Source organism: Chrysemys picta, chromosome 4 (genome assembly GCF_011386835.1).
Source record: "Chrysemys picta bellii isolate R12L10 chromosome 4, ASM1138683v2, whole genome shotgun sequence".
In the NCBI taxonomy this organism is placed as follows: Eukaryota; Metazoa; Chordata; order Testudines; family Emydidae; genus Chrysemys; species Chrysemys picta.
The window spans coordinates 34,764,368-34,784,817 of NC_088794.1; the positions used below are offsets into that span (position 1 = coordinate 34,764,368).

A 20,450-nucleotide genomic window follows, 5' to 3' on the forward strand; every position below is an offset into this window, starting at 1 on the left:
TGTGAACAGCACTAGGATAAGGTTCTGACGCAGAGGGATAGGAGGTGGGGAGTGAAATACAGATAGGAACCACACAACTTGAAAAACTCCAGTTACTATACAGGTAAATAACCTTTCTTTTTAATTTGAGTAATGGTCCCTTTGTGTATTGCACTTGAGGTGACTCACAAGCAGTATTCATTGAGGAGAAGTGTGTACAGAATCTTGCTCTACCTCTGACTGGAGGAATGCTCTGCCTACGGGTTCATGTGCTGAATAAACTTGTACCAGAGCATAATGTTTGGCAAAGATGCGAATAGAGCTCTACAGGTCTCCAGAAGAGGGACATCTCAAAGTGAAGCTATCGCTGCAACCTGGATCTCGTTGAGTAAGCCCTCAAACCTTACTGGGGAGGGATTCACAGTTACCTTGTAACAAAGCCGGACACAAGCCAAAATCCATTTGGAAAGTCTGTGTGAGCAGATTGCTTCCCCTCTGTCACCAGATCTATAGTTTGGATATAGATTATAATTGATTGTTTAACACAGACTAGACCAGCAGGGTTCAGCCAGATCAGCTACAGCATCAGAATTGTCATTAGTGTGAGAATCTCAATGAGAAGATGAGAACCACTTACAATTTTGGGGGTTTCAGCCCCTTTTTCCTTATCTGAACTTCACACCCCAGTTTTGCTGAAGTCCCCCTTTCCTATAGGCTAATTAACCATTTAAATCAAACTCATTAGCATTTATGTCAATTGGTTGCCATAAAATTATGACTGGTGTGGAGAAAGTAAATAAGGAAGTGTTATTTACTCTTCATGACACAAGAACTAGAGGTCACCAAATGAAATTAATAGGCAGCAGGTTTAAAACAAACAAAAGGAAATATTTCTTCACACAACGCACAGTCAACCTGTGGGACTCCTTGCCAGAGGATGTTGTGAAGGCCAAGACTGTAACAGGGTTCAAAAAAGAACTAGATAAATTCATGGAGGATAAGTTCATTAATGGCTATTAGCTAGGATGGGCATGAATGGTGTCCCTAGCCTCTGTTTGACAGAAGCTGGGAATGGGCGACAGGGGATGGATCACTTGATGATTACCTATTCTGTTCATTCCCTCTGAAGCAACTGGCATTGGCCACTCTTGGAAGACAGGATACTAGGCTAGACGGACCTTTGGTCTGACTCAGCTTGGCCATTCTTATGTTCTTACAGGAATATTACAATCAAATCTTGTGCGTTTCAGTTATACATATTGCCTAAAAATATCCTAAACTGTAACCTGTGTTTGTGGTTTCTTACTTAACACTAGTTGACTAATTTTTAATACTTGCATACTGTTATACTTTACCTTGTGACTTAAGGTCACTTGCCTGTCATCTAATCATGTCAAGCCCAATCCTTAGTTATGCTAAGCCATCCTTACCTTATATGCCTTGGGTCTGTTGACTCACTACTTGCATTACAGCATTAATCAATGTACATATATGCATGCAAGGCTACACCTCTCATTCATTCCCCAGCAAAGGAGACAAAGCGTTTTGGGGATTTTCTAAAGGGTTTTGCCCTCTGCAGGTAGAAGGCCAAGGCTCGACATACATCCAGAGTGTAGTTTTTTGTCCTATTTGGTAGCATGAAGCTTCAGAACATGACAAGTACATGGATAACATGATTTAGAGGAAATTACAAGGCTACTTGGGAATGAATTTGAAAGTAAACTCCGGGAAAACTTTGTCCTTATGGAAGACTATATAAGGTGGATCAGCCACAAGAGCTTCCACCTCCCCATCTCTTTTGGCTGAGGCGATGGCAACCAGAAAGGCAATCTTCAAAGATAGATAAACAAAGGAATACAAGGCTAAGGGTTAGAACGGAGCCTCCATTAATGCCAATAGGACATAGGCTGAGATCCCATGTTGGGTTAGGTTTCAGTATCAAAGGAGAGGATCTCAAAAGTCCCTTTAGAAACCCCACTGTAATAGGATGGGCGAAGACAAATGGCTATCCACCAGATGGTGAAAGGCACTAATAGCTGCCAAGTGGACCTGCAAGGAGCTGAGAGATAGTTCCGACATTTTTAGAAAGAGGAAATAGTCCAGAATAGTAGGGGTCTTGGCTCCCTCTGGGGGTATCTGGCAATGCTGGATCTTTTCCATTTTGCTGTGTAGCATTTCCTCATGGAATCTCTTTCACTATTGCTCAGGATGGATTGTATCACTTCCAAGCATGATTTTCTAGGTCCATTGCTCATACAAATACCATGCCTCTGTCCTGAGTCAAGAAGTCTGGGAAGAGCTGAATATGGATGCATATTGGGACATTTGGAGAATGCTTGGGAGCCAGAACTGCCTGCGCCACCCGGGAGCAATCAAGATGCTCCATTCTTTCATCTTCCTCAGAACTTGAGGCAGAAGGTATATGGTCTGTGACTGGAATGTAAAAACATCACACCACTGCATGGCTTATATGTAGTTCAAATGAAAGCAGTATCATAGAATCATAGAAATGTAGAACTGGAAGGAACCTTTAAAGGTCGAGTCCAGTCCCCTGCCTTCACAGCAGCACCAAGTACCATCCCTCACAGATTATTTTGCCCCAGATCCCTAAATGGCCCCCTCAAGTACTGAACTCACAACCCCGGGTTTAGCAGGCCAATGCTCAAACCACTGAGCTATCCCTCCCGCCTTATATGGAACACTTCACGAATTGGCGTGTCATCCTTGCTCAGGGGCCATGCTAATCTTGTCTGTATCATTCCAATTTTAGTATATGTGCTGCCGATGTCATCACAGTACATTTAAATGTAGACAAAGGAGGCAAGAACCTGGCCCTTATACCAGTTTCTCCCCATGTGTACCCAGTCAGCCAATAAGCTAACTAGAAAAGATATGATTTTTTTGAGTAGGGCTATTCTGGAACTAAGCACAGTTCAGTAAATAACTGGTGTAAATGTACCTACCTCAGTACTATGTTAACTGTTTACACTCTTGTGACAGATCCCAGTTAAATATAGCACATAACTGAAGAATCCATTCTCAGTAGATTTAATAAAGGAGCAAATAGCTGTATGAGCCAATCAACAGTTATTGACGACTGTACTTTTCAGCAGCTGTTCAGAATGCAAATCCCTGCATTTTGGATACTAACCATTCTTTAGCTTAACCATGCAAATTGCTGCACTCCGATTTGCTACCACCATCATTATAACTTCTACCACACCTTCCTCTGAGGGTTCAAACATGTTTTACAAATAGATTTAGCTTCAATACCTTGAGAGAAAGGCAAGTATCTCCTTTTTATAAAAAAGGGGAAAAAGACAGGCTAAATGATTTGTCTAAGGGCACACAGAAGAGCTAGGACTCCAAGCCAGCTATCTCTGGATCCCACTTTAACCACTAGGCCAAAGGAAAAAAGCCTCACTATATTAACAATTATATATCACAATACAACAATTTCATTGCGCTTCCTGTTAATGCAGTAGTAGATTATCTTGAGCTGACATACCCCACTCTTCAGCATTAAAGTTCGCTTAGATAAGTTTATCAGCTTGGTTATCTTGGATGCAGGAATCACTTTCAAATTATACACGAAGAGGTATTTAATTACATCTAACCTAAAAATTTTGTTTTTAAATTGACTACTAAGGCAAAAGGACGAGTATCAGAACCTCATGTCTCCAATGCAATACATGTACACCTCTACCTCGACATAACGCTGTCCTCGGGAGCCAAAAAATATTACCACGTTATAGATGAAACCGCGTTATACTGAACTTGTTTTGATACACCGGAGTGCACAGCCCTGCCCCGCCGGAGCACTGCTTTACTGCGTTATATCCAAATTCGTTTTATATCGGGTATCGTTATATCGAGGTAGAGGTGTATCTGTGGCAAACCATGCAACCCAATGTCTGAAACATAGTGGTCACTCACAGTTTAAGTTATGTTATCCTTCTAAGAATATATTCTACATAATAACTGCACAAGTAAACCCTTCAACTCTATGATCTTTAGAGAGAATATATAACAATTAAGAGTCAAATCAGGCATCTTACCAGATTGAACTCTGGGAATAAAGAACTGTATTTAAAAGACTTCATTCTCCCGAAATTAACAATTAGGAGTTTTAAAATCTATGTTCATTGATCTATTTAAATGCTCATTAAATGTAAATTCTATTTTCCTTAACATTTTATTTGGAAATCTAATACTGCTGAATTACTAGAGTGATGGAAGAAATCTATGTCAGTGACAAACTATAATGCACTTCTTACATTAGTTACCACTTTGCTTTTTAGATAAAAACTTTGGATGTGTTGGCTTGCATTGTCACCTGACCATCAGTGAAAATATCCCCACCTTGAAAAGATTTTGGCTGTTGCATTTATTCATTTATTTACAGTAGATTTTCTTGGTGTTCGATTCAAAATCAAAAATGGACTTGCTCTAACATTAATTTGCTTAATTTTAATCAAATTAAACCGAAGTAATTTATCTGCTATGCATTGAATACACCAATGTGCATACCAGTGACAACGCTGGTCTCATCAGAATCCTTGATCATCCAGTCAGTCTAATGAAAAGCATCTGCTCCGGCGGTCTGCTAGTGCATTCCGTAGATCTGGCATCCGTTGATGCCAAATGCTCCCATTCTATAGACGGACCGCTTCTTGATAGAAAGGGGAAGAACAAACCCACCTCTGCTTGTCGATATAAAACTTGCCTGTCATACTGTCAGTCATAACTTGAATGATCAGTATTTGGATCACTGGTAGGAAGTACAGGAGTACAGGCTCTGTGAACCACTCTGAGCTCTAATAGGTTTATATATAGAAAAGTCTCCTCATGGGTCCACAGACCTTGTGCTTGAGGACAGCCCATAAGTGCTCCCCGTTCCAGAAGAGACAGAATGTTCATCAGTCACTAAAGTTCTGATTGGGTGGGATGGGAAAAAAAGGAACTCTCAGGTTGAAGTCCTTCCACTAATTTAAAGACGTGAGACCATTGTGAAGGATTTGAAGAGGCATGTCCAAATGGTGTCTGCTCCGTGCATATGCGGATTTTAACCAGCTCTGTATGCAAAGTAAGTGTATTCTGGAATGCTGCTAGATGACCATGCAGGAGGCCATTTGTCCAAATAGGCAGGACAAGACCTTTTTCTTCAGTATTAGAAAGTAACTGGAGTAAAAACCTTTCCTTCTGTATTGTAAGGGAATCTTCTCTATAGATCAGAGACAAAAAAGTGAGGCCACCTCCTGATGTAACAGTCTCTTATGAAGGGGGTCGCTGAAAAGGGTAGGAAAGGGGCTGTGGGTAGGTGTAATACGAAACTGAAGAAAAGATCCAACTGAAATGATCTCTAGGGCCCACCTGACTGTTATCAAGTTCCATGACTCCTTGAAAAATTGAACGCAATTCCCAAATGAGGGGAAGGAAGAGTACGGAGCCAGAAGACTGACCACAGCGTGACTCTCTGCCAACCCATCAAAATGATTGTTTTCATGTAGATGCAAAAAGGGATGAAGTCATAGCGGAAGCAAGTGGTCTTCTTCCCCCCCCCCTTTATTTTTTTTAAAGGATGTCTCTTTCATGGAGGCTCACTGATGGAAAAAGGTACTATGTGAAGGTCTCTGCCAAGCATAAGAGTGTGGTCTCCCCTGTTTTTCTTAGGAGTTGATGTATAAACTCCAGAAGAATGAAACATGGCCTAGTAATCCTTTAACAAGTTAAGGGGCTTGTGGGTTTTTGCACCAAAAAGTTTCAGGCCCTGAAAGGTCGATTGCACCTCTCTTGGGATGCCAGAATCTTGGAGCCAGCATGCCAGCCTCATAACAATGGATACTGCCATGGACCAGGATGCAGTATCGGCAGCATCCTGAGCTGCCTACATGGATGTCTTGGGAATTAACCACCCTTCTGAAATCAGAAATTTAAACTCCTCTCTGTTCTCCTGTGAGAGTTTGTCAAAGTCTGAAAATTTACTGTAATTTTAAAAGGTCAAATAACACCAATAATGCCTTATAACTTGCAGTCAAAAACTATTGGCTGGCAAACAAACAACTCTTACATCCCAATAAACAGAGTCACTTTGACTCCTCATCTCTCTGTCATTCTTGGCTGCTGACGACAGTTCCTTTCACTGGTCACTACAGCCACTAGTGAGCCCGATACTGGCTGAGTGTATAGCTACCACACCCCAGTGGATACATCTGGTACCTCTTACCTACTTTTATAGTGGTAGAAATTACTGTCACTGATGTTTGCCATGGATGCTAAGCACTATTTAAAAGCTTATTGATGGGAAGTACCAGGTGCCCAGGCACAAAGACATGGAGAATGTCCAACAGTTTACATGGGGTTTCTTGTCCCTTCTCCGCCAGCATCTCAAGGGAATTGACTATATGTCTGAGCAGATCTTGCAATCTTTTCTCGTCATGTGGGTGAGACGGTGTGGATGGGACATTCAGGGACAAAAATGTTATTGCAACTGGCATTGTCTGATCCTCATCCTAAAGTGCTCCTCCTTAGATAGGTCCTCAGGGGGTTCAGATTCATGGGCTGAAAGCTAAGACACCCCAGGTCCTTGGAAAGGTACAGGAGAGGAGGTTCTTATGTTAGGAGGGGGTGCAGGAGTGTGATATCTCAAGGGGTAAAGACCACGGGGGTTACAATAGGTCCACACGGGAACACTGTAAGGAAAAGGGCCTGGGAGCTAAGGAGAAGGATACCAAAGCATATGCCCACTTCTATATCCCCTAACAGATCTACACATCTATGAAGCCCTTGACTCTCTCTCCGAATCAGAAGGTTCAAACAAGGGTGCCCTTGTAGCATATGCAGGTGATCTCTCCTCCCTGTGCTGAGAATGTGAAGGTGAAAAAGAGCATCTCACGTCTAAGGGAGGGGGAAGGGCAGGCAAAGCCAGAGTGCTAAGTTGTGATGTAAATCTGGATATAACTGGCATTGGGGAAGCACCCAGTGCCTCAGAGGTAGAGGGGAATGCTACCATGGCGGGGATATTTAACCCTCTGGATAGCAGTGGAGATTTCAGCTCATTCTACACCTGAAGATCCCTCAATATTGCAAACTTCTTCAGTACCAAGAGGGATGAAGCCATAAATCTCAGCGTGGGAATAGAAAGCATTAAGGGTTTATGGTGACATGTGTCCAGTACCAACACATTAAGTGGAAACGTGAGCAGTGCCAACCAGGCCAGTACTGACAGAGCTGATACAAAAAGAGCCAGCACAGAAGTGCTCAGTGCCAAGGTACAACCTCATGCTATGGCCTGGTTCTAGAGGCAAATAGCTATGAACCTTGAGACAGTGTCAGAATCCCAGTACTGTGCAGACTCAGAGCTCCCACAGCACCCAGCTCAGGCTGTGGACTCTCCTTCAATTAGGAACAGTGAGGTGATTTGGGTTTCTTAACTGGGAATTCCCATTGGGGATCTGCCTCTGCTCTTCCCTAAGGAAAATGCTCCCTCTTCTCTGATCACCTGTTTTTTTCAGTCCTACCTGAGTCCAAAGCTGGAATGGTCTTTGAAGATAGAGATTGGGAGCCAGTGGAGATGGAACTCACCGCGGCACTTCTAGACTGAGGTTGCACTTGTCCAGGGGAACTGCCTTGCACTGATCAAAGACTGGCCGTATGGAGCGTCTAACAAAAATGTTTTAAGACGTACCCCTGCCCATCAAAGTCCTTTTGGAAACCACTTCTACACCGAGCATTTGTCAGGGATATGAGTGTCCCCAAGACAAAAAAGGCACCTGATGCATCCATTAATAGGTATCAGCCTAACAGGAGGGACAAAACATAAAAGCCTGGTGACTTAGGATGGGCCATCCCTAAGTCCTGGTATGCGGAAGAAGTTCCCAATCAGAGAAGAAAATAGAATAAGAAAGGTAAAACTTCCAAAACTATCACAAAAAGTTTCCAATAGGCAGACTATCCTTTCTACAGGTAACTAACACTAATGCATACAACAATATACAAAGGGAGTGTGAAAATAAGTTGCGCAACTCATGGACACCACAGGCGTTAGGCAATGAGAAGGAACCGAATGGCGGTCAAGCCTGAACCACACTTTATACCATCAATACATAAGGACACTTAGGGCTCATGTATGGCCCCAATGGACACGTCTGGCCAAGAGACTCCATTCTTGAGCACATGGGCCACATGTGCACAAAGAGTGGAACATATATGGACATGTACCCAAAGAGGAACTGAAATGTTTATAACTGAACTAGCTGAAGCACCAATGTTTCAGTGCAGCCACACATCAGTATACTAGATCACATTAAGGATGTCTGCACAGTTTTGCCCTACACCCATATCAGTGCTCTGTGTTCCAGTTCGACTGCAATCGTCTTTGAGTTTCCTGGGACAGATCCTGGAAACAATGTTTTGTGGGAAATTTTCAAGATGCATAAGATACCTCTAGGAGCGCAGAGGAATTGAAGGAATAAGGTCAAGTTGCCACATTCCCCTGGGGAAGTCCCATAATTCCCCTGGGACTGATGGCAATTCTAAGCTGATTTTGCAATATGGGGGTCAAGAAGAATATACAATTTGGTTAGTGGGAGCTGTTGGTTCTCAGTATCTGTGAAAGTGATCCACTTCTATTTACTTTAGCAAAACAGATTTTAAATATTAAGAACCATGGAGACTTTTCCTCCATATTGTAACACTTAAAAGTAGGTCATATTTTGATCTCTAGTAACAGGGTCATTTTATTTATAAAACCACTTCAGTACTGTTCAATTAAATAGATCCTGTATAGAGTGAATTTAGCTCTAGACATGTATAAATGGATTATGGTTTAGCAGCAGCTTTACTGGATCAAGTACAGCAAAACTGAATCAAGTATCAATTAGTATATGCCAGGACAAAACACTGTGCTCTTATTACAAGACTTTTACAGCACTCAGTCTGACAATACTATTATACCTCTGCTCGCAACTATGTAAAATCCCCATTATAATGACCTTCAAGATGAATATTACAAAGTAGAATTAACATTCTTGACTGTCAAGGATGATCTTAAGAAAGGGAAACATTCTAAACCTTCACACCTTACACTTGCATTAAATGGGGCATGCAACTTGGAACCTACTTAAATTACAGGTAGTTAAAGATACCACATCTGTTCCTGACTCCCCCTCCAATATCTGATTTTACAGACAATTTTTTCTCCTCTACAAAAAGTGCATCCCTCCTCCCCATTGCTCTGTGAAAGACCACCACGGTCTTTCAGTTCCCCTGAATATGTGGGGTGAGGGGGATGAAACGATACACAAAGTGCTGTCAAATCCACAAAGTAAATATGGTGAAAGAGAAAAGTAACAAATACTAATTAAAGTGCCATATTTTCAAAATCAAAACCAGGACCCTATGTGTCAACATTCTTCAGGATCTCACTCTCTCTCTTACACACACACACCCCTAAGTGCTCTACATTCTGGCTCTTTTCTTTGATGAGCTCTACCTGTGTCAGAAAAATCACTCCTGAAGTCATGGAGCAGGTCAGAGAAAGGCAGTGCTCAGTGTCTTCCCTCAGTGTCCCTCCATGGCCTGGTCTACACTATGACTTTAATTCGTATTTAGCAGTGTTAAATCGAATTAACCCTGCACCCGTCCACAAAACGAAGCCATTTATTTTGAAATAAAGGTCTCTTTAAATCGATTTCTGTACTCCACCCCGACGAGTGGAGTAGCGCCAAAATCGATATTGTCATTTCGAATTAGGGTTAGTGTGGCCACAATTCAATGGTATTGGCCTCCGGGAGCTATCCCACAGTGCACCATTGTGACCGCTCTGGACAGCAATCTGAACTCGGATGCACTGGCCAGGTAGACAGGAAAAGCCCCGCGAACATTTGAATTTTATTTCATGTGGAGAGCACAGGTGACCACAGAGACCTCATCAGCACAGGTAACCATGCAGGCCGATAATCGAAAAAGAGCACCAGCCTGGACCGTACGGGAGGTACTGGATCTGATCGCTATATGGGGAGAGGATTCAGTGCTAGCAGAACTTCGTTCGAAAAGATGAAATGCCAAATTTTTGAAAAAAATCTCCAAAAGCATGATGGAGAGAGGCCACAATAGGGACTCAGATCAGTGCCGCGTGAAAGTCAAGGAGCTCAGACAAGCCTATCAAAAAACAAAGGAGGCAAACGGTCGCTCCGAGTCAGAGCCGTGGACATGCCGCTTCTACGCCGAGCTGCCTGCAGTTCTAGGGGGGGCACCACTACCCCACCTCTGACCATGGATTCCGAGGCGGGGATAATCTCATCAGCTACACCTGAGGATTCTGTGAACGGGGAAGAGGAGGAGGACGACGAGCTTGCAGAGAGCACCCAGCACTCCGTTCTCCCCAAGAGCCGGGATCTTTTTCTCAGCCTGACTGAAGTACCCTCCCAACTCTCCCAAGCCAGTATCCAAGACCATGACCCCATGGAAGGGACCTCAGGTGAGTTTACCTTTTAAAATATAAAACTTGTTTTAAAAGCAAGCGTTTTTTAATGATTACTTTGCCCTGAGGACTTGGGATGCATTCGCGGCCCGTACAGCTACTGGAAAAGTCTGTTAATGTGTCTGGGGATGGAGTGGAAATCCTCCAGGGACATCTCCATGAAGCTCTCCTGGAGGTACTCCAAAAGCCTTGCCACAAGGTTTCTGGGTAGTGCAGCCTTATTCCGTCCTCCATGGTAGGACACTTGACCACGCCATGCTTGCAGCAAGTAATCTGGTATCACTGAATGACAAAGCCTGGCAGCGTATGGTCCCGGTGTTTGCTGGCATTCAAGCAACATCCGTTCTTTATCTTGCTGTGTAATCCTCAGGAGAGTGATATCGCTCATGGTAACCTGGTTGAAATACAGGAATTTAATTAAGGGGACAGAGGTGGCCGTTCCTACTGGGCTGTTTGCCTGTGGCTGAAAAGAAATCCTTCCCTGCAGTTAGCCAAGCGCGGGGGGGGGATAGGGGGGAATTGGCCCAGAGCTTTTTGCGTTTGGCTAGCAGGGATCTTCCCTGATACCAGCCACACGGTGGGGGGAGGGGTAAAGCGATCATCCCAGAGAATTCATGGCGGGGTGGGGGTGTTAGTTTGATTCCTGCAGGGATCTTCCCTGATACCAGCCACGCGGTGGGGGGAGGGATAAAGCGATCATCCAGAGAATTGGATGGGGGAGGGTAGTTTGTTTTCTGCTGCTGAAGGTTAACAGGAAAACCGCAGCACTCAACGGGCTTTGCTTGGTATGTGGGAAAGGAGGGCACAAAAGCCGAAAGACAATGGCTTACCATGGCCGCATGCAAACCGAATTCTGTTGCCCGGACCTGCGTCTGTGATCTCTAGCAGCAAAGCCACAGGCGCTCAATATTAAGAGGCAAAATGCGACCTTGCACAGAAATCACATGTGCTATGTAATGTTAATAGTGTTGGTCACCATGAAAGAGTATAAGCATTGTTCTGCAAAATGTATCTTTTTAAAAAATTCTCTCCTTTTTTCCCCTCCCTTCAGCAGCTGCAAATTTTTCAAGCCTCCCTCCTCCGTCCCGAAGGCGATCTCAGATAAGGCGTCAGAAAAAGAAGACGCGAGACGAGATGTTCGCAGAAATCATGGAATCCACCTGCAGTGAAAGAGCTCATCTGAATGAGTGGAAGGACACGGTTTCAAAGTATAGGAAAGAAGCCAGTGAATGTGAGGACAGGAGGGACCAACATGAGGACATAAGGGACCAACGTGAGGAGAGGAGAGACGCTCGAGATGAGAGGTGGCGGCAGGAAGATCAGAGGAGGCAGGATGCAACGCTGGGGCTGCTGCGTGAGCAAACAGACATGCTCCGGCGTCTGGTGGAGCTTCAGGAACGGCAGCAGGATAACAGAGTGCCGCTACAGCTCCTGTATAACCCCCCTCCCCATGTTCCATAGCCTCCTCACCCAGACGTGTAAGAACGTGGGGGGGGGGAGGCTCCGTACACCCTCCCATTCCACCCCAGTGGACAGCCCAAGCAAAAGGCTGTCATTTTTTTAACCTTTTTTTAGTGGCCTTTTCCTTACCGCCGATCCTCCTCCCAAACCCCACCCGGGTTCTCTCCCTCTTTTTATAATCAATTAATAAAGAATAAATGATTTTTAAACGATAGTGACTTTATTTCCTTTGAAAGCAAGCTGAGGGAATGGGGAGGGTGGGTTCCTTACAGAGAATGAGTCAATAAAGGGGGTGGGTTTTCATGAAGGAGAAACAAACAGAAATTTCACACTGTAGCCTGGCCAGTCATGAAACTGGTTTTCAAAGCTTCTCTGATGCACAGTGCTTCCTGGAGTGCTCTTCTAATCGTCCTCGTGTCTGGCTGCGCGTAATCAGCAGCCAGGCGATTTGCCTCAGCCTCCCACCCTGCCATAAAGGTCTCTCCCTTACTTTCACAGAGATTGTGGAGCACACAGCAAGCAGAAATAACAATGGGGATATTGGTTTGGCTGAGGTCTGAGCGAGTCAGTAACGATCGCCAGCGACCTTTTAAACGGCCAAATGCACATTCTACCACCATTCTGCACTTGCTCAGCCTGTAGTTGAACAGCTCCTGACTCCTGTCCAGGCTGCCTGTGTATGGCTTCATGAGCCATGGCATTAAGGGGTAGGCTGGGTCCCCAAGAATAACTATTGGCATTTCAACATCCCCAATGGTTATTTTCTGGTCCGGGAAGTAAGTCCCTTGCTGCAGCCATTTAAACAGAGTAGGGTTCCTAAAGACACGAGCGTCATGAACCCTTCCCGGCCAGCCCACGTTGATGTTGGTGAAACGTCCCTTGTGATCCACAAGTGCTTGCAGCACCATTGAAAAGTACCCCTTGCGGTTTATGTACTGGGTACCCTGGTGCCAAGATAGGGATATGGGTTCCACCTATCGCCCCACCACAGTTAGGGAATCCCACTGCAGCAAAGCCATCCACTATGACCTGCACGTTTCCCAGAGTCACTACCTTTCGTAGCAGCACCTCAGTGATTGCTTTGGCTACTTGCATCACAGCAGCCCCCACAGTAGATTTGCCCACTACAAATTGATTCCCGACTGACCGGTAGCTGTCTGGCGTTGCAAGCTTCCACAGGGCTATCTCCACTCGCTTCTCAACTGTGAGGGCTGCTCTCATCTTGGTATTCTGGCGTTTCAGGGCAGGGGACAGCAAGTCACAAAGTTCCATGAAAGTGCCCTTACGCATGCAAAAGTTTCGCAGCCACTGGGAATCGTCCCACACCTGCAACACTATGCAGTCCCACCAGCCTGTGCTTGATTCCCGGGCCCAGAATCGGCGTTCCACGGATAGAACCTGCCCCATTAACAACATGATCTCCAAAGCACCGGGGCCCGCGGTTTGAGAGAATTCTGTGTCCATGTCCATGTCCTCATCACGCTTGTCGCTGCGCTGCCGTCGCCGCCACCTCCTCACCTCGTTTTCTGGTCCTGGCTCAGCATAAACTGCACGAGAACGCGCGAGGTGTTTACAATGTTCATGACTGCTGTCTTGAGCTGAGCGGGCTCCATGCTTGCCATGGTATGGAGTCTGCAGTGTTCACCCAGGAAAAAAGGCGCGAAATGGTTGTCTGCCGTTGCTTTCATGGAGGGAGGGGTGAGGCTGTACCTAGAACCACCTGCGATTATATTTTTTGCCCCATCAGGCACTGGCATCTCAACCCAGAATTCCAATGGGCGGGGGAGACAGCGGGAACTATGGGATAGCTATGGGATAGCTACCCACAGTACAATGCTCCGGAAATCGACGCTAGCCCTGGTATATGGACGCACACCGCCGGATTAATGTGCTTAGTGTGGCCGCATACATTCGACTTTATACAATCTGTTTCCAAAATTCGGATTAATCCCGTAGTGTAGACATACCCCATTTCTCCTCTCTCTATGGCCCCAACCACTATAGACAGGATGGAGTTGGAGGAACAGATGGAGTGCCAGGTCCCCATCCCGTTCCTCCCCACACCTCTACTAGATGGCTGAAGCAAGACTAATTAGCCAGGATGATCTCATGAGACCCATCTTGCAATACTGCTGCCTGATGAGTTATAACAAGCCTTGACCTTGGCCAATGGTTGCTGTGAAACACACACTTACTATGTGATGAGTTCAACACACTTATCAGTGCCAACTCTTGCAATTTTATAGCAAATCTCATGATTTGGAATTTGTTTTTATAAGGTTAACTCCTGAAGTTTGCTCCTTATCTAAAATTGCCATCATCTCCCATTTCTGTCAACAAGACTGAAGCTACAAACTGCACTTAGCCAAGATTCTCCTGTAAGAAAATGGCAAAGAGTCTGCCCCATCTAAAGATGGTGTCCCCTTAGTCACACAGTGAACCAGGCAGAGAAAGGAGAATGTGGAGGTGCAGGGAATGAGACAGCAGGGAGGGAGAATGGATTAGGAAGTGCGACAGAAAACTCAGGAGTCAGAGGAACTTAAGGAGACATTTTGATTGGGATTAATTAATTAAATGACTGACATAATTCATTTTAGTTCTTCTGGGACATATGTAAATCTGGGACTGTGCCAGTAAAGCTAGGACATATGGTCTCTGATTTCAGATAAAAGCTTAGATGGCATGTTACTTTTAACAAAAGGTAAATAATTCAGACCCAAGTGTGATTTTTTTTTGGGTCAGACATAAATGACAATGCTCTGAAACTTGGTGTTACCTACATTCACACTAGATCTGGAGACATCCATAACCCAACTTAGTACAATTATACTGCCTCTCTTTTATCTTTAGCTAAAGGATGCCAATGGTCTCATAATGGACACAAACTAAAACTCAGAATCCGAAAAGTTAGCTATAAGAAGGCGCATATTGTACTAACAGGAACAAAATCTAAACCTTTGGATAAGCTAAAACATAAAGCTCTTAAGTGCACTCCTGGAGGAAAGGATTATACAGTACCTACTTTGTCAATTTAAGGGCCATAGGTCAAATGACTTGCTCAAGTTCACAAAGAAAAAAATCAATAGTAGACAGGAAAGCAACCTAGGAGTCTTAAATCCCTGTTTCCCTCTCTACCCACTAGTCACCCTTTGTACCTTTCAAAAATAAGAACTACCACAAAAAACATTACATTCTGTATACACTTGATTTTATAGCAACTTCTTCAAAAGAATGATGAATCAAATCAGATAAGATCTTGTCTGTGGAAGTTTAAACGAGCTATCCTCACTCCCGCTCTGCAGGTGGTATGTGTTCTTTGATCTTACATTCAAGTTTGCTTTGTAGTAGGTGGGATTTTTCGCCCTCACTGATACTGCAGTTAATTACTTGGCATATTGATTGGAAATATAGATTTAGCAAGAAGGTCTCAACAGTCTGGATAACAAGAAAGAAAAAAAATCTTTAAATGTTCATGTTCACCTCAGTGTCCAGGTTGGTTGTAGTCAGTGGTGAAAGATAGGGGCTTTAATCCAACAACTCTGGAAAAAACGTGTTCTGTGTAATAAGGGACGGCTGTCTGAAGCCACAGGCTTCAAAACCTTCCTGCTGAAAGTTAGAATCATGAATCCATATTTAGACACCTAAATAGAAATACGACTACTGAGGTTGCTCAGTATTTCTGAAAGCCAGGACATGTAGGTGTCTAAATATGGATTTAGGAACATAACTTTAGGCACCCTGGTTTGACAACCGTGGTCTCAAATGATAATAGACAAGTACACCTACCCCATAAACAGACGTCTCCTTCAGGACCAACTGAATATTTGAACCTGTGATTGAAGTGTTCAAACAAAAGGGGCTTGTAACCTGGGCTTGGGAGACTCATTTTTAACATATACTAAAGCATTAGGCGATGGCAATTCCAAAAAAAGACTACTGCTTGCTGATTTTTAATACTGTACATAAGCGAAGAAAGATGGCTACGAAAAAGTAAAGCCTGCAAAATTATTAAATTGACAGAAAACTGGAGGCAAGAGATCCATCACAGTGAAACTTTTGTAGAATGGCAACAGCCGCCAAGGCACAGCCATCTAAGGTCAGTACTACAGCCTACTGTCCTTTTGGTTCTATTGCGGTTTGTTTTTAATCAACTGCTTTAAATTATAATCATATGAAATTATACGGTTCAGTGACTGTGCGCTCCCACCTTACACAGGGACCTAACAAATTACAAACAAATATTCCTTGCTCAATACATAGACATGAGCGATTTAACAAAGTGTAATTCAATTAAAAATTAAGCATTTTGTCATCCATTGGTTAGTATAAAATACAATATCGTGGGCCACATTTTTTACATTTTCTATTTCTTCCTTTAAGAACCACTATACATTTAGAAACTGCAGATTTATTTTTCTAAATACATTTGACAGGAATAAATATTTCTGCACATCTGAAGTTAAACATCCCTAGTTCAATTTTTCTATCAAAGGCTACCAGAGAATACAGTAAGGCTATGAAAAATAAAATTAGATTGCAGTTGACAGAATAGCTATGTACAACTGAATGACATTTTAAAATAGATTGATTCTAAAGGATGCTATTAAAGGGTTGTAATACATTTTCTGAGCTATGGATGATGAAAATTAAGTTCTCCTATTAGGAATTTAATGTGAAGATAAGAGTAACTGGATTAAGCTCTACTGTGTTTGTATCAATTTTTTTTATTAATTGTGTATCAATGTTTTAAATCATCAACTCATTTATATTGACAGATCTGGCACTTTTTCATTACTAATGGAAGGTGTCTAAAAATGAAAGCACCAGTGGTGAAGTACCAAAATATCTGTATGTGATCATGGAGACTAGAGCAATCATGCATGCAGAAGCAGACTGAAGTATTCAAAGACATTCAAAGCAGCAGATAAGCAAATGCTAATATCCAAGACAGACTGAACACTGATCTCACTTTAAACAGCCAAGCAGGAAATGGGATGACTGAAGATTGTGACCTGGGTTAGTCAAGATAACTAGAGTGATCTGCGAACAGCTATGGAAGAGAGAATATTAAAAAGGTAGAAAAATAGAGTAACGTACTAAATACTCCCAATCAGCAGTATTTCCATTCTGTTGAAACCTTAAAACTTCTAACAATATCCGTAGAGTGAAGTAAGCATTGCTTCAGTGCATCCTCTAAATTCAATGTAAAGAAAATATCAGAACTAAAGACATCTTTAAAACACCTAACAGACCCCCAATATCTGACCAAGGTGAATCTTTAAGGTGACACAAAGCTCCACAAAAGTTCAGGTGATAGAAATCCGCATATAGACCATAGCCTGTACTGTTTGTGTGTGTATGTATATTACTGAGAAAGAGAGGGCAGTAAGCACATTATCTGAGGCCTGCTCTGCAATTCTGTCATAGTAATTTAGGTGGACTCAATTTGGAGTGAACCCTTGTGGTGAATGGCAAATTAAAATTGGCAGCTAGATCAGATTATATTACACAGAATAGTGCACCAGCAAACAGCAATGCGTATAGTGATAGTATATCTAAGCCAAATATTTTCATGCTTGCCCCAGGATAGTAAAAGCCTTTTCAGTCCTCTAAAATTTAGCAAAGACATTTTTCTTTTCCTTCTAGCAACTATGGGGGCATTTCTTTTTCTTTTTTTTTAAATGACCATGGTATTTAAGTGCAGAACAACCTACTGGAGAGTTCTGAAGAAGTTCCTTGACCTGCACTCACAGCCTTTCCCACCCCTTAAATCAAAGTCCTCATGTGTATGTGTGTGTATTTTAAGTTTACCTGCCTCCTGTCCACATCATAATATTACTGACTTGTACCTTCCTCCTCTCTATTTCAGATTGGATCCTGGAGCAAGATGCTACTTGTTGGGGAAGTACTGCGCATTATGTACAACATTTACTGCGCATTATGAAATGTGACCCTGCTCCTCTGTTGTACAAGTTGATATTATTTGAGAATTCCACCAAAGATTAGTTACAGATAGTTAGTTGGGAAGATACAGGAGCTTCATTCAAAATACTTTAGCTCCCCATTAGGCAACTTCCCTGACTGTATATTCTTAGGTTCACAATTAGTGGACACTATGACAGACTGTACCCTTGTGTTCATCCTTTTTACAAAACTATGGTAAATCTTGTACAAAGATTTGAAAACTCATAATTTGATGATCATTATTGTCCTGGTAAAATGTGTGTGGCAATAGTGTATGTAGAGTTATAAGATTCTCCTATATGACATTGCTGAGACATGCACCTAGATCAGAAAAGCAGGCACAGACCAGTTCCTCAGAGACAAAAGACAAACTGATGCCTCAGCCAGGTGTCAACACAATCAAATGGACTACCATCTGATTAAGTGGCCATTCTTTGGCAGGAAGAAGAGTGTGAGCAAGAAATTTACATCTTGGCAATGGAAAAGCTTGAGGGTTCCCACGTAAACAGACTGACTATTGCCTGAAACCCAGTGGGAGATGATGCTCAAAGAGGAGAAAATGATATAAAAATGAAGAACAGAGGACACAAATCACCTCTCTCCTCTCATCTCTACTCATGGCATCAGCAACATTTGAAAGACAAACGAAGCATCATTGAACTGGAGCAGTGGTCCTGGCTGAAGAAGTCCCCTGAAAGCATGTGGTGAGAGAAAACTTTTGCTTTGAATTCACTTAGTTTGATAGGTTAGGTATTAGTTTGCATTTTACCTTTTATTTCTTTGTAACCAATTCTGACTTTTCTGCCTCATTCCGTGCAATCACTTAATATCTATCTTTCTGTAGTTAATAAACTTGTTTTATCTAAGCCAGTGTATTTGGATTGAAGTGTTTGGGAACCTCCATTTGGGATAACAGGTTTGTGCATATCATTTTCTATTAATGAAATGATGGACTTTCTATGAGCTTGTATTGTTCAGAAGGAAAGAGCAGGCCTGTAGAAGACAGACATTTCTGGGGACAGGTCTGGGACTGGAAATTTGCTGGTGTCACTCTGCAATATAATTCAGGAGTGGCTGGCTAGAAACACTCATATAAAACAGCTGGGAGTAATTTACATGCTAGAGGCTGTATGTAAGCAAGGCCAGGAGTGGTTGCTCTCATAGCAAAGCCATGTAAAACACACCCCAGATTGGAGAATTGAGGGGACAACTACCCTGGGGAATGTCACAGATATAACAACTTGAGATTTGCCATAATATCTCAGAAAATTTTAATTAAAGCCATTTTGTGGCTGAGCAAAAATGGAGATAGTTAAATTTTGCATTATTTAAATACGATTGTGATAACCAAATGCAACTGTGCAATTACTATGTTACAACCATGCAACAAAGCTAGTGCTCAATATTCTGCTTATGGATTTCCATTGAGAAGATTTTAATGCTAAAGACTGGAGGAAAACCTATTAATGTGTAAAGAGTTTTCAGGCCTGGGTTGAAATAGGTCAGTGAGGTTCTGTGAGTATGCCTGAGATATCAGTGCCTATAGTGCAATTGTTTAGGTTTGTCTTGAATAGAAACAGCGGTTGCACTTGGTTTGTCTTGAATAGAAACAGCACATGCACTTTGCAAGCATGTTAGCTAAGCGTAAACTAAACTCAGTTATTTTTCCTGTCAAGACAAACCCTTAGTCTCCAGTGTGGATCCAGACTGATCTTTCATGATTACATTCACTTAAAAAATTTAAATAGTGGCTAAAAATGTCAAACAGGAGCCTTACTTTAGATTCCTAATTCCATATTTAGACATCTAAGGGTGGGCTTTTTAAAAGCTAAAGTTACTTATCAGCATTTAGGCAGTTTTGAAAATCCCACCTTTAGGAATATCCTAAAGTTAGTCTCCCATTTTCAAAAAAATTAGCCAGTGCCCTTTCACCCATTAGTAAAACATTTCAAGCCAAACACCCTGGTCTAAGGGGCTTGTTTTGCCACTACAGAAACAAAATAGCTTTCTCCATTTAGAGTCCCATGTTAGTAATGTGCACCTTTCCTTTTTCCAATTTAAAATATTTTACTTTCCATTGTTATGCATTTTATGAAGTAATAAAAAAGCAAGAATAAAAATATATCAAATTTAAAGAACAAATTTAGCTCTTTAATATAAGAGAGTGACCTTTGGGTTTAAAGGCCCATTAACTACAACAATGGGTATTTCTTATGTGTGTACAAAAAAAAAACCATATAGGACATTTTCTCTTTATCTGGTTGACATTGAGTTAAGATAACAAAAAAAAAAATCACATTTTTAAGTAAAAGGCAGATAGGTTTAAAATGTATTCATTTTCTCATTAAAGAGAGAACTGACTGAGAGCATTGATCTATCGAGTAATACAGACAGAATTTGTGAAGCCTTCCCCGAACAGTTGCCAATATATCTCAATCCAAATATTTAAAACTAAATACAAGTTGGCATCCTGTTCGTTGTAAAGTGTCAAAAGCATGCAATCTACTGAAGACAGAGCATTTTACCTCTGCCTGTGTAATCCACATACTTGCATTTCACAAAT

General features: G+C 42.4%; 1 protein-coding gene and 1 non-coding gene across 15 annotated transcripts in view; both read right to left on the bottom strand.

The window, feature by feature from the left end:
• Nucleotides 1-20,450, bottom strand: part of CHID1 (chitinase domain containing 1) — a 275,561-nt gene that overhangs the window by 127,476 nt on the left and 127,635 nt on the right. The window lies entirely within an intron of this gene.
• LOC112060249 (U6 spliceosomal RNA) lies at nucleotides 2,667-2,773 on the bottom strand. The gene has a single exon (XR_002889559.1). It is a non-coding gene; the product is annotated as a U6 spliceosomal RNA (small nuclear RNA).